Source organism: Halichoerus grypus, chromosome 11 (assembly GCF_964656455.1).
Source record: "Halichoerus grypus chromosome 11, mHalGry1.hap1.1, whole genome shotgun sequence".
NCBI classification, from domain to species: Eukaryota; Metazoa; Chordata; class Mammalia; order Carnivora; family Phocidae; genus Halichoerus; species Halichoerus grypus.
Genome location: NC_135722.1, coordinates 46,911,804 through 46,925,180, shown reverse-complemented (window position 1 = coordinate 46,925,180; position 13,377 = coordinate 46,911,804). Strand labels below are relative to the sequence as shown.

The window sequence follows — 13,377 nt, the reverse complement described above, 5'->3', positions numbered from 1 at the left end:
AAGGGTTAAATGAGATGACATCTACAAACAAACCCCTTAGCAATACACAAGTAACAGAGTCAGCACTCAACTGAAGGAACCTACTAAGGATAATTCTTCAACAAAATAGTATCATACTAAAGAGCCTAGGTGAGATTAAAAGAAGTTTAAAGGACATAACAACCGGATACAGTGTGTACTTACAGGTTCGATGTTGGTATGGAAAAAATGATAAAGATACTTAAGGGTCAATAGGGGAAATCTGAAATATGGTCTGGGCATTAGTTAAAATTAAAATGTCCTGACCTGGAAAAGTGGAGAAAATTGAAAATAAGATAGAATGAAAAATAGTATGTATGATCTTGCTTTATTCTAAAAACAGAATACAAATATGTACATATATATGCCCAGAGAAAGACTGATTAGAGGGTGCACTAAGATATTAACAGTGGTGATTCTCTAGGTGATAGGGAGTGAATCTTTTAATTTTTTATAAGGTACTACAATGCACATATTATATTTTTAAAAGAATCAATTTAAAGTTGAAGAGAAAGATTATTTTATATTTTGTAACTTTCCATTAAGAGCTCAGACACCAATAAGTAAAGCAAATCTCAAACAAACAGTGGACAAGCTGGCTCCAGATGCCAAGCAAAGAAGGGGAACACAACCTCACTCCAGTTGGCAATGCAAAGGCTCAACCTAACACTCTTCTGTATCCATCTTCTTTTGCCTCTCTTTTGTTGAGCAGCTGCTTTTCCAAATGTTGAGAAAATTTAGCACGATTGCCTCCCTCTGATTTGTGTCATTCACTGTAAGCAAACAAAACAACAGCCCCTCCTGGCATCCCCACAGAGAGCCAATGAAGCAGGCAGAAGTGAAGAGCCTGAGAAATACTGAATACTGCATACCCTGTGTCCACTCCGTAGGCAAAGCAACTTTCAGAGGAAGGAGGAAAGTTCTCATGGAGAAGCCTTTTCTTTGGGATTACACAGACAGAAGAGATTCTCCTGGAAACATTTCAAACTTTATTAAAGGTTTCATCAGAGAAGTGCTGCCCTTAATGGAACTTTGCAAATTTAATGGCAAAGAAGTAATTTTCATTTCTCTTAAATTTAAAGATAGGGTTAGGGAACAGAGGCAAGGCAGACAGGGGAGAACCCAGGATGGGCAGAACAAGTGAAGAGGGATGCACCACTGCTGAAACACTCTCCTCGTGGCTAGGAATCCCAGGAAACTGCACAGCTACCAGATCTACCTGGTAAATTCCAGCGGACCAGTTGAGGACCCTCACCCATCCTCGTTCATCTTCAAAACTGCCTCAGCATTCAGCATATTGCCTCTTACATAGTAAACAGTCAACAAATGAATGCAAGCATAAGTGAACAGTCTGAACTGAGGGTTTATGGACTGAGCTATATAACTTTGGGGGCTAAAATAACTTAACATGAAATAGAACCAAATGTTAATATCAATATCAATAACACTTGACGCAATATGATCAAAAGATTAAAACCCCAATACTTAGCACATTATGAGGTGTTTAACAGGTCCTGCTCAATAAGTATTTGTTGGATGTTAATGCTCTAGGATTTTTTGCAACCCAAACTCTCAGATCCAATATGAGATATTATTTAAAGGTCTGTGTTCTCACTTGCACACTGACTTTTACAGTTTTTCCTTAGAGATGGAAAAAGATTCCTGAGGATGGAAAAAACTTTTAAAGTATCATACCCTGTGCCAATATGCTGGCCTGGTAAGGGTTGTATCAATCTATTCTCATCAGTTCCAGTTGAAAACTTATGTGGACTGCATGGGGCGCCTGGTGGCAGTTGGTTGAATGACCAACTTTTGGTTTCAGCTCAGGTCATGATCTCAGGGTTGTGGGATCAAACCCCACTTTGGCTCTGAGCTCAGTGCATAGTCTGCTTAGGATGCGCTCTCTCTCTCTGTCCCCCCAAATAAATAAATAAATCTTAAAAAAAAATAAACTTATGTGGACTACATGAATGGGCCAGGGTTTCAACACAACCCATCCACCCAAAACATTGTGGGCCCAGGAGACTGGTCTTACTTCTGCTGAATGTCCTTAAAAAAAAAAAAAAAAAAAAAAATCCAGTGCCAGGCTGAGGTCCCTGGATTCCTAACTCTCCAGCCACGTTCACGATGCAGCAGCTCTGACAGAGAGGTCCACATCCTCTCTTGGAAGCTGCTCCCATTCATTGTCCATCTGCAACTTCTGCCCTTCCCCATACCCTCCACCACGAGCTTCACACCTAGTATATAGTGTTATCTTCTATCCCTATTTTCCTAACCTGACCCAGGTTTCTTAAGAGGGATTGCCATTTAGATACTAAAATTTCATTTAGAACATATACAAAATTGAATAAAGTAAAATACTGGTTCTTATTCCCAAACTCTCTTAGAAATCTGGGTACACACATCTTGTCAGAAAATTATATATCATCTTCAAAAACACACAATTTCCAACAACAAAAACAAAACCGACTGAAATGTTAGTAGGCCCCAAACTATACTAATACCTGGATTGTTATAAGGGCCTTCTAACTCCTCCAAGACTCCAAAGTATTCTTCAATTCTAATCCATTTTCTGTACTACATTATTGGTCACCTTCACTGGAAAGAAAATACAGAACAATATTTAAAGTATTTTCACATGCCTCCCTGTCATTCCAAATTTAAAGTCTCCAAGATAATTCTCAAGATCTCCAGGATCTGGGGCTCCTGGCTGGCTCAGTCGGTAGAGCATGCAACACTTGATCTCCGGGTTGTGATTTCAAGCCCCACATTGAGAATAGAGATTACTTAAGGGGAAAAAAAAAAAAAAGAATCCTCCAGGATCTGGTCTTATCCAGCTTCTACAGCCTACTATATCTCCCATGGATCTCTTTCATAAACTTGCTGATTAAATTAGGATGACCTAATTTCCATCCCACACAGCCAACATTTTTTCTGCCTCTGGGCCTTTGCTCTCAATATTCCTAGTCACTTCCTACCCCCAAAGCTCCTCCTTGATTCTGAAGGCAGCACTATATGGAGGAAAGAGAACTAACCTAGGAATCAAAATACCTGAATTCCAGGTATGGTTCTAATAAAACCATGTGTGCCTTTGGACAAGTCCTATGCTTCCCTGGGTTTGGTTTCCCCATTTATAAGCAAGAAGACTGAACTAGATCATCCTAATAGTCCTTCCTGCTTTAAAAGACAACAACGGGACATCTGATCTTGGGATCCTGGGATCAGGTTCTGCACTCAGCAAGGACTCATCTTGAAGATTCTCCCCCTCTGCCCCTTCCCCCAATCACTTGTGCACTCTCTCAAATAAATAAATCTTTAAAAAAAATAAACAACAATAACAAACCCACCTCTACCATTCCTATACACCCAACCAAATTCAATCTTGCCTTCAAGGCCTCCACAAATTTTCTCTCAGCACTCCAGTCCACACTATTTTCTCCCTTCTTTGAACTCCTGTCAGAAATCCAAAATAAATCAAACAGTGCATTCGTTCAACTCAGATTTTCTTTCCTTTTTTTTAAAGATTTTATTTATTTGAGAGAGACAGAGAGAGAGAGAGAACATGAACAGAGAGAGGGAGAAGCAGACTCCCTGCTGAGCAGGGAGCCCAAAACGGGGCTCGATCCCAGGACCCTGAGATCACGACCCGAGCCGAAGGCAGACACTTAACCGACTGAGCTACCCAGGTGCCCCTCAACTCATTTTCTAAGCATTTTCTTGGCCAGATATTATGGCAAAGCCCTGGTAATAAATGTAAAACCAAGTAAGACCCAGACCTGTATGTATCACCCATATATCCCTTTCCCCTCTGCTATTTTTATCCAAGTGAAGTCATGTTAAACATGAACATCAAATGCAAATGACACCACTTACTCATTTAACAAATATTTAAAGAAAACTTTCCATGTACTGTTCTAAAAAGTAAAGATACCAGTAAACAGATGAACCAACTCCCTCATCTCATGGAGTTTATTTATTTGTGAAAGCAAACAGGAAAAACACACAAATACGTGGTATAATTTTAGGAAGAAAAACAAAGGAAGGATTAAAGATTCACTAAGAGCGGTTTACATAGGATGGTCAGGGAAAGCCTCAGGGAAAGCATTTGAGCTGACACCTGAATGAAGGAGGGTACAAACTAGCTATTCAAGAAGAGTATCCCAGGTACAGGACAAAGGCTCTGTGACAGAAGAGATGGGGAGGACGGTGGACAGCAGGTGGGAGGACTACAGGCTACAGCACTTAAGGACTTGGCAATTGGACTCTAAGTGTGATGGGTGGGATTCCATATGAGGGCTGAAGTAGGAGAAAGACATAATACTTTGGTTGCTATGTAGAGAAGACACTGTAAAGGGATAGGAGTAGAGGAGTCAAGACCAGTTAGAGGCTATACAGAACCAATTAAGGGCTTGGCATTCAGTCTCTGTCTAGATTCACATCCTGGCTCTTCATCTTTTGCGCTATGTGTTCTCAAGAAAGCTCATTTCTCTGTATGCTCACTTATGGATATGTCATATAAATTTCAAAACAAAAATTAATATAATGCACTATGCTTTTTCTTAAAGAAAAAAAAATCTTCTTCAAGGAATGATGTAGGTTATAAATTATTCTCAGTACCACTCCATAATCCAACCATCAGCCCCATCTTAGCAGAGACAGTCACAATGGCCAAAGCAGTTACACCACATGCCATGCCATTTTCCCTTCTGACTTTGTATATAAACCTTTCTGTCCCCTCTTTCCTGGAAATTTGTCTGGGCGTAAAGCCTCTCATACCTGGCAACATGTCACACTCAGTGCCCCTACCCCCAGTCCCCATAGCCCTAAATATGTCCAGACACTAAAGCCAGAATATTCCTTAAAAAAAAAAAAAAAAAATAGCATCACAATTTAGGAGAAAAAGAGGGAAAGAAAATGGAAATAATCCAAATACATATCCACAGAATCATCTAGGAGGGTTCTTCTCATCAATGTACAGGAATCACAGCGCCTTCAGCTAGTTACAGTGAGTGTTCATAAAATGACCTCAAGTGATAAGCATTTCTAACGGAACAAAGGTCTAAGTCAATGAGGGAAAAAAAGAATCCTAACTTTTTCATTTCTTTACTCAATTTCCACAGTACTATATGCCCTTCAGTTTTCTTCCTTGTCCCATCCACCCATCTCCCCACACCCACGGCCCTGGTGACCTACCAGGTCCAACCCTTTATATAAATATATTATTTTTAAGCAATCTCTACACACAACGTGGGGCTCAAACTCACAACCCTGAGATTAAGAGTCTAATGCTCTACCAACTGAGCCAGCCACATACCTTTTGATGTGGCTTCAACCAAGTCTGAGCCTCTTATCCTGAGATCTACCCTGGCCCTCAGGGACCAGTAACAGTGACAAATACATGGGAACTAGTAAGTAGGCAACTTGAATGTGGGCAGGGCTGGGCAGATGATACTGCTCCCAAATTGGCTTTCTTGCTCATATCTAAACCAGGAATAAACCAAAGCTGATAAATGTTATTTTACCAATACCTCTCAGCAAAGCAATTTCAAATTAATTCTGACCACTGAGGTACTCGTGGGGATTTTAAAAATGGTTTGAAATAAGATACAAAGTGGCCTTTGCCCATCTCCCATAACTCTACTATCACTTTCTGTATAAACATTTTGGTCCTAATACTATTCTAATTCAAGACAATGTCAATTTCAAGACCTGTCAAAATACAAATGTGGGGGGAAAAGGAGCAAACAAAACCTTCACAACTGATATTTCTGATTAATTTGACATTAAGGACACAAATGAACCCTCTGATCTTAAAACCCATTTTTCCATGCTCTCCCTAGCCCTATACAGTATTAAATATTCATTTGTAAGCTGGGTTTTCTTCATCTCTAGGTCTCTGTGTACAGATTCTGGAGTCCACTGAGAAACAAAAGCTTTGACATCCCTCCCGTACCAGTACAACATTTTAAGAGAACTTCCATCCCTCTTGGGTCCCAGTGTTAGAATCACTCTGGTTTGTGTAGAAGCCCTTTGGGTCTAAGCACCTAGAATCCATCCATGGCCAAACCACACCTTCAGGAAAACCTTCTCCAGGTAGTCCTTACTACCAACTACCTGGTACTTCCGAATGCAGGGGATATTATGCTAAGTGGAGTTCCTGGCAACAGAAAATGTAATCTAACACAACTGACAGCGAAATAAGTAACTGGGCCCTGTTCACTCACTAAAAAATATACCCCCAAGTTCAGCCTCCTTGTCAAGGATCATCGCAGCACCTAAACCAGAGGGCAGAGTGATGTACAAATGGCCACTTCTCAACAGCAGCATTCCAATCAGGAGGTATCCAACACCCACATCCGAAAATAATTTCCCATCTACTTTCTTAACTTTACCCACTCACTGATTCTTCAAACACCTAATATGAAGCATGTTCACTGAAAAAAAAAGTAGTGAGAGAACAAACAGACACTTGAAAGCACTAGCCCAGTGCTTTTTCCACAGTGGATATTCAACAAATGTTGAACACAAGAAAGAGTGTATGAATGACAGTAATACAGACAAGTGTCTGACAAAACATTCCAAGACATTGACTCCCTTTTGAAAGGCACTTTCTGCTCCACTCCAATTAGCCTTTAGGATAAGGAAGAATAGGGAGAAGTGGGGGAAATCCACAAATATCTAGATTCAAACTTGTCCTTCGCTCAATTAACATCCAAGATCCCAACTTTACACCAAAGAAAGACAAAAAGCCACCAACATTTATACCTGTACACTTAAAGTTAGTTTCCAGAACACTGACAATCAGGGTTCTCAGCATATTCTAAGCACTATGGCCCTTTATCACAAGAGTCCACTAAAAAAGTTTTTATTGCTTATGCTATTAACAAAGGGTTAGTAGATTCATTCTATCATATTTGCTTGGGGATCCTAAATTCTGGTATAAACAAATGATTCCCACACTTCTAGAAAGGCCGTGATTGGGTTAATCTGTTACTTTTAGTGTAGTCTTACAAAGGCTGGATTCTTTTTAAGCTCTTAAAGGACTTAGGCAAAATTCTTTTGATAATTTTTTTAGAAGATCATTTCCAGAGTTTATAGACATTACACAATGATTCACGCTGATGGGGGGGGAAAGCACTTTTATTTCCAAAAGGCTCTCTTCACCGAAAGCTATAATTGCTATCATATCTGATACTGACTTCCTGCATAAAACAAAAAACAAAGCAACAAGTATAATCATAGGTCTAAAAAGAGAGATGTGTAAAGAAAAATACAAAGTGCTCAGCTTGGTTAGCCAGACAAAGGGAAAGAAAGGATGAGTCCAGAGGGGCAATCTGCACATTTGGTAGCTGCCACTGGAGTCCTTGAAAGACAACTTGTTCATTCTGTGAACATCTGTGTGTTGAAGAGGGATGGGAAAACAGTGAAAGTAAGAAACACTAAAAGAAAACTCAGGCTAACTACAAGGAGATAATCTGTAATCATCAGTCTGGAAAGCTCAGAAAATGTTTCCTAGAGAGGTTATGAAATCTCTTGAGAGACAGCAAATCACTTGAGAGAGATTTAAGGATATTTGGAGGCAGAGTGAGTTAAAATGGTCAAATGGTTCTACCACACTAGGAGATCATATCTGAGTACCAAAAGGATATTCCAGTCACATTTTTCTAAGCATTCAGCTACCTTAGAAAATCTATATCACTCCTTTAATAAATGATAAAAATAACAAATGCTTACCACATATAAAAACATTGAGTACGCAATGAACCAAAAATGCAAATAAACATCTCTGACATTTAAATAAGAGCAATGCCAAAGTCACTATTTGAGACCCCAATTCTCAAAACTAACCTCAAGAGCATTCTCACAAAAACTCCTACCAAAAGATCACTGGTCAACTAATAAGGAAATTAGCCATTCTCTAGAGGAAATCCTAGCTGATTTTCCTTTCTGATCTATAACCACAGGCTACAGATAAAACAAAATGGCTTTCAGGTGACACAAGATTACAAATTAGGAGAAGGAACCAAGGGACTATCAGGGCATGAACTCTGGCTGGACCTGGGGATTACCCTCCTCTAGAAGAACTAGAATAACTGAGCTAAGAGATCCCCCTGACATCAAACTCCAGACACTTCCAAATAAAAGTGGCAAAGCTGGAACTTTAACCCATATCTTTGGAGTCTAAATCCCCTACACTGAGAGGTCACATTCTTCTTTTTTTTTTTAAAGATTTTATTTATTTGACAGAGAGAGAGAGAGACAGCGAGAGCAGGAACACAAGCAAGGGGAGTGGGAGAGGGAGAAGCAGGCTTCCCGGCGAGCAGGGAGCCCGATGCGGGGCTTGATCCCAGGACCCTGGGATCAGGACCCGAGCAGAAGGCAGACGCTTAACGACTGAGCCACCCAGGTGCCCTGAGAGGTCACATCCTTCTAAGATACAAAACCCAAACTGGGTCACGTCCTCACAGGATTAGAGCTGCTGGTGAGAATTTTACCTATCAAAGCCCCATTCAATGGGGCAAGCTCTCCAGTTAGAGACTCTTTAAGGTAAAAATGGGTACAGAGAACTAAGATCATATTTTGGGTTTACATTTTGTAGGTTACAAAAAACTATGGTTGACTCTAGCATTAATTAAAATAAAAATTCTCTAGTTGACAAACTTGATTTTTCTGCGTTTTTTGCAGAACCCCCTTCCCCACTACCTCATATTCCTTGCCTAAAAACCAAGTCTTCAGAGCACTGACAAGTTCAGAGGAAAAGGCCTAGAGGTTGCATAAGGAAGAACCAGACATCTAGATTGTATTCAAAGTGGGAGACAATTCTAATAAAATGGCTCCACCCACTACTGCCCTTCCTGAGCCCATTATCTGCAGAGAATCAAAGGGTCTGGCTATAAACTTGGGTATTCAAAGGCCCTGTAAGCTCCCTAGCTGTGTATATGAACAACACAATTAACTGGTAAGAAATGCAGAGGGGTAGGAAGAGCTCTGCACATCTCTAAATCCTGGCTTTCCCATTCCTTCGAAATTCCACACAGTAACTCTCCAGAGGCCTCTATTGCTCCTCCATAACAAAAAGTGAAATAAATGTGCATTTTCTCTTAACTGGTCTTATTAAGAAAGGTAATCTCAATTCATTTTTATCTTGGCAGTACCAAATTTTATTTTTTTATTTTTTTTTTTATTTTTTTATTTTTTTAATATTTTATTTATTTATTTGAGACAGAGAGAATGAGAGAGACAGAGCACATGAGAGGGGGGAGGGTCAGAGGGAGAAGCAGGCTCCCTGCCGAGCAGGGAGCCCGATGCGGGACTCGATCCAGGGACTCCAGGATCATGACCCGAGCCGAAGGCAGTCGCTTAACCAACTGAGCCACCCAGGCGCCCTTGGCAGTACCAAATTTTAAAATTCAGCATTTTTAAGAAACAAGGGAATATTGGGGGATAAGGACACCTCAACTTAAATGAGATCTTTAGGGCAGAGGCCCTGGTTTGGGAGCTCAACTTCGCCACCTAGTAAAGGCTCTTAAACAAATGACAACATTGATCTCTGTCCCAGGGTAGTCGTACAAGAAAGAAAAACTTTCACCAAAGCATTGCAACCCACATGGGGAGTATAAAGGATAAACCGCCAGCCGTGCTGTTCCACATACACGTTCCAGTTCAATGTTTGCCTGGGCAGATCCAGCTCTCTTCTAGATCCCCAGCAGCCCTGTGGTCAGTGCAATGAGTTCTTACCCTGGGAATCAAGCTATTGGAGGCTATGGTTAAATGGGGCAGGAATTTAAACACCCAGGTATCTTTGCTACCTTCACGTTTTTTAACCTCCTGAATTAAGAACTACATCTTGCACCTTACCTGTGATAAGCATACCATATTGCTGTACCCTGATGTCACATTAATCTTAAAAACACTGCTTTGCCCATCACTCCTTTTCTCAAAAATCTTTAAAAGCCCGAGAATGTGTATAGGATAAAGTTCCAGCTCCTGAGCCAGAATTCAAGCTGACCAGTCCGCTTCAACTGAACGTCCCCCTACCCATTATTGAAGGCAGCTGTGGAAGCACAAGCTTTAGAGGAAGACAACCAGGAGTTAGAATTCCAGCTGTACCACTCACTGCTTGTGTGATTTTGGGCAGGTTACTCATCTTTTGGATCTCCTCTCTTTAAAACAAGAATCCCCTCTCTCTGAGACAAGAATAACAATACCTACTTCGTATGACTAGAGGATGAAAGAGAGAGCATGGCATGTGGCACAGAGTAAGACGCTCAGAAAGTATTACTTTTCTTGCCAGCTCCAATCCAAATAAATTATCTACTCTCTCTCTTCTTGGAAACTCTCCCCAGCAACTCTCCACCAGTTTTAGAGCCACACTCTGCTTTAAGGCCCAGCTGAAATCCCTTCTCTTCTAGGAAGCCACCCTGGCTCATAATCCTTTTCTCCTCTGAGCTTCTATAATTAATTCTTATATTCTAAGCCAACAGATCGAAGATTTTTATTCTTCTCTTATGTGTCACTCCTCTTTCTCCAATGAGCCCACAAACCCAAGAGCAAAGTTTTTACTAATTTTCAACCAATCACTAATTGATCCATAAAAAATACTTTGAAGAGAATACCACTTCCCATATACACTTGAACAAATCTCCCCCATATCTTGCGGAGTTTTTTTCCAAGGGTGAGAGTTACCGGATAAATGAAAAGGAAGCTTATATCTACGTAGTCACAGGGGAACACTCAGACAAGCCAGCAGAGTCCAGGAAGCCTTTACTTCACTCCCTGCATTCAACAGACTCCTCTTGAGCTCTTGCTTTGTGCAGTCCTTAATTCAGCACTAGAGACAGACTGTGAGCAATTTGGTCTCTCTACCTTTGATCAGCTTTCTGGAACCTAAACTATTTCTGATTCTTTAGAAACCCCTGTTTCTGAAAATTTTCATCGGTGAAGGGATTCACCTTCTGAAAATATTACTTGGAGGAAAAATAAATAAATAACACAGTCACTTGGGTTTTAATTTTGTGGCCCTATCCCAAGATGGCCAGTCCAAGTGTGTGGATGCAAGAGATAACTCAACACTGTCCTAGAGATGAGATAATGACCTCTTTCCCATTCCCAAGACCCTGATGTCTAAACAACAGAAACACCTGCATAGGGATAAAATCAAGAACTAGACTAGGCAGCATTAAGGCAAATTCTCTCACTTAGTGAAGAAATGAAGAAGTTGTTTTATTCATATTCAAGTAACTGTGAACGACATTCATATAAAAGATCCCAGAAAAATAATCTCTGTAGAAACACTTGAAAATGTTCAGTCTCTTGAATTCTACTAAATTACTAAATTCTTGGATAAGGTAGCACAAACACTGGCTAAAGTGTATTCCATTAGTCTTGAGTCACTTAAAAAATACATCTTTAATACTTAGTGCACTTTAGGAGAAGGGCAAAAAAGGAAAGCTAATCATTCATCAATAGTCGCAGTTTAATTTGTTGAAGTGATAGAGTGCAAAGTTAATTTTCCTTTGTTTGAGTTCCGTGTGTGTGTGTGTGTGTGTGTGTGTGTGTGTGTGTGTGTGTGTGTCCCTCAAGGAGCCTGCATACAAGCTACCACAGCTCCAGGTAAGGGCTCGACAGCCACAGCAGTGCAGCCTGGGCGAGTCCAGGGGACGGGGCGGCGTGCCGAGCCCACTCCCAGGCCCGCCGGGACTGCCAGCAGTCTGCTCTGCGCACCGCAGCTCCGCACTTCCCCAGACCCTGGTCTCGCGGCTCCCCACCCCCAACTGCGTGGCCCCAGCCCCGCCGGAAAGCAGAGCCTGCCCCGACCGACCGCCCGGAGGGCAGTCCCCACCAGCCCCGCGGAGCTGCCCCTCCGCCCTGCTCCTCTGAGCCTGCAGAGGCCCCCCGAGTGTGGGCGCCCGGCGCGAATACTCACGGAGCTGGAACTCGGCCGGGGCTAGGAGCGGTGAATAGCGGGGAAAGGACTAGGACTGCAGCGGCGGGCAGGGCGCGGCAGAGCGGAACCGGCGCCCCTCCTGGAATAAGGGCACGGGCAACCCTCCCTTCCTCCAACCCCCCCCCCCCACACACACACACACACAGACCGGCTGGGAAAGCCGGGGCGGCGGCTGGACGCACTTACCTCTGAGCTCCCCAGCCAGCCTGGTCGCTCGCAATGATGAGGGCTTGTCTGGAGCCGTGCAGCCCGGAGGAGGAGCCGCTCCGGGAGAGAGGGCGGTGGTCGGGCAGGCATCCGCGCCCGGGGCTGTGGCCCGGCTGGAGGGAGAGAGATGGGAGGGAGCACGGATTTGAGTGGAGGGGGGCGTGGAGGAAGTGTGCCTCCACCCGAGATGGAGAGGGTGGGCTGCTGGAACCCGGTGGAGGGGTGTGCTCCGAGGCACTGGAGGGAACAAGAAAACCGCGCTAGGAGTACGGAGTTAGGGGGTAGGGGGAACCGGGGCTGGGAAAATGGGGGTGGGAGGCAGGATGAGGAGTTGGCCCTCAAACTGGTCAGCCCTCACCTCGGCACCAACCGAACAAGAATTGTCTGGATCTGGAGCAAAGCACAAGGGGGTCTGAAACTTTATGTCATTTTCTCATACACACGTGACCCCCCTGCAGTCCAGATGGTTTCAATCACTGGAGGAAAAAAGCGGCTCTGCTGGTATGCATGAAAAGCCGGAGTTGGGAGAGTCTGGGAAAAGCTGCCTGTACAGTTTGCCTGCCTTCAAACAAACCGATGAGCTCTTTCCGTTCTCCCAGGCCTTGGCCTGGGGGAGCCCTGCAAAACCCAAAAAGACATGACAAGAAGCTACATTTGGAACTGCAGCAGTGGCCGAGAAACTCTGAAAGCACTAGGGCTCCAAGGAGTCTGATCTGAACCAAAAGTTCAGAGGGCATTCAGAGATTTTATTTTAAGTACTCCATTGAGCTTGCAAAACCCAAAACTAGAATAGGGTGTCATTAAATAAGCAATGGAATACTAGCAGTGAGAATCTGTGATTTATTAGTGGAATTCTGAAAGACATTGTTAACTCAGTGTGACAATCCACTTGGAAAAGAAAAACGAAAACCACTTAAAATCCAAAGCCGTACATACTTGGTGGGATGTTAGGAAGTCATGTAACCCAATTTCTCATCCCATAAATCACTATAAATAGACCTTGATATTGTAATGCATAAAATTGACTTTTACAAACCTAGTTACAATTTGAAGGAGCAAATGTGCATGAATGAACATAAACACACTATAAGGCCGAGCCATGTTTCAAAGCCCAAGCCAATTCAATTGTCATATATCCTAAAGAGGGACTTACTAAGCTGCAGGACAAGCATCAAAAATAATGGTGATTTTAAGATATATCCTGG

The 13,377-nt window shown here is 42.5% G+C and overlaps 1 protein-coding gene across 4 annotated transcripts in view; it reads right to left on the bottom strand.

The window, feature by feature from the left end:
• DENND2B (DENN domain containing 2B) overlaps positions 1 to 12,572 on the bottom strand; it is a 145,606-nt gene extending 133,034 nt beyond the window's left edge. The window contains exons 1-2 of one of the 4 annotated variants that reach the window (XM_036121403.2): positions 12,531 to 12,572; positions 12,152 to 12,285 (exon numbers count right to left, since the gene is read on the bottom strand). The gene's annotated coding sequence lies outside the window, so the exon portion shown is untranslated. Of the gene's footprint in view, positions 1 to 11,944; positions 12,023 to 12,151; positions 12,286 to 12,530 lie in introns of those variants that run through there. The other 3 variants (XM_036121407.2, XM_078058427.1, XM_078058423.1) reach the window with 3 other exon arrangements.
• Between the last annotated feature and the right edge of the window lie 805 nt (positions 12,573 to 13,377).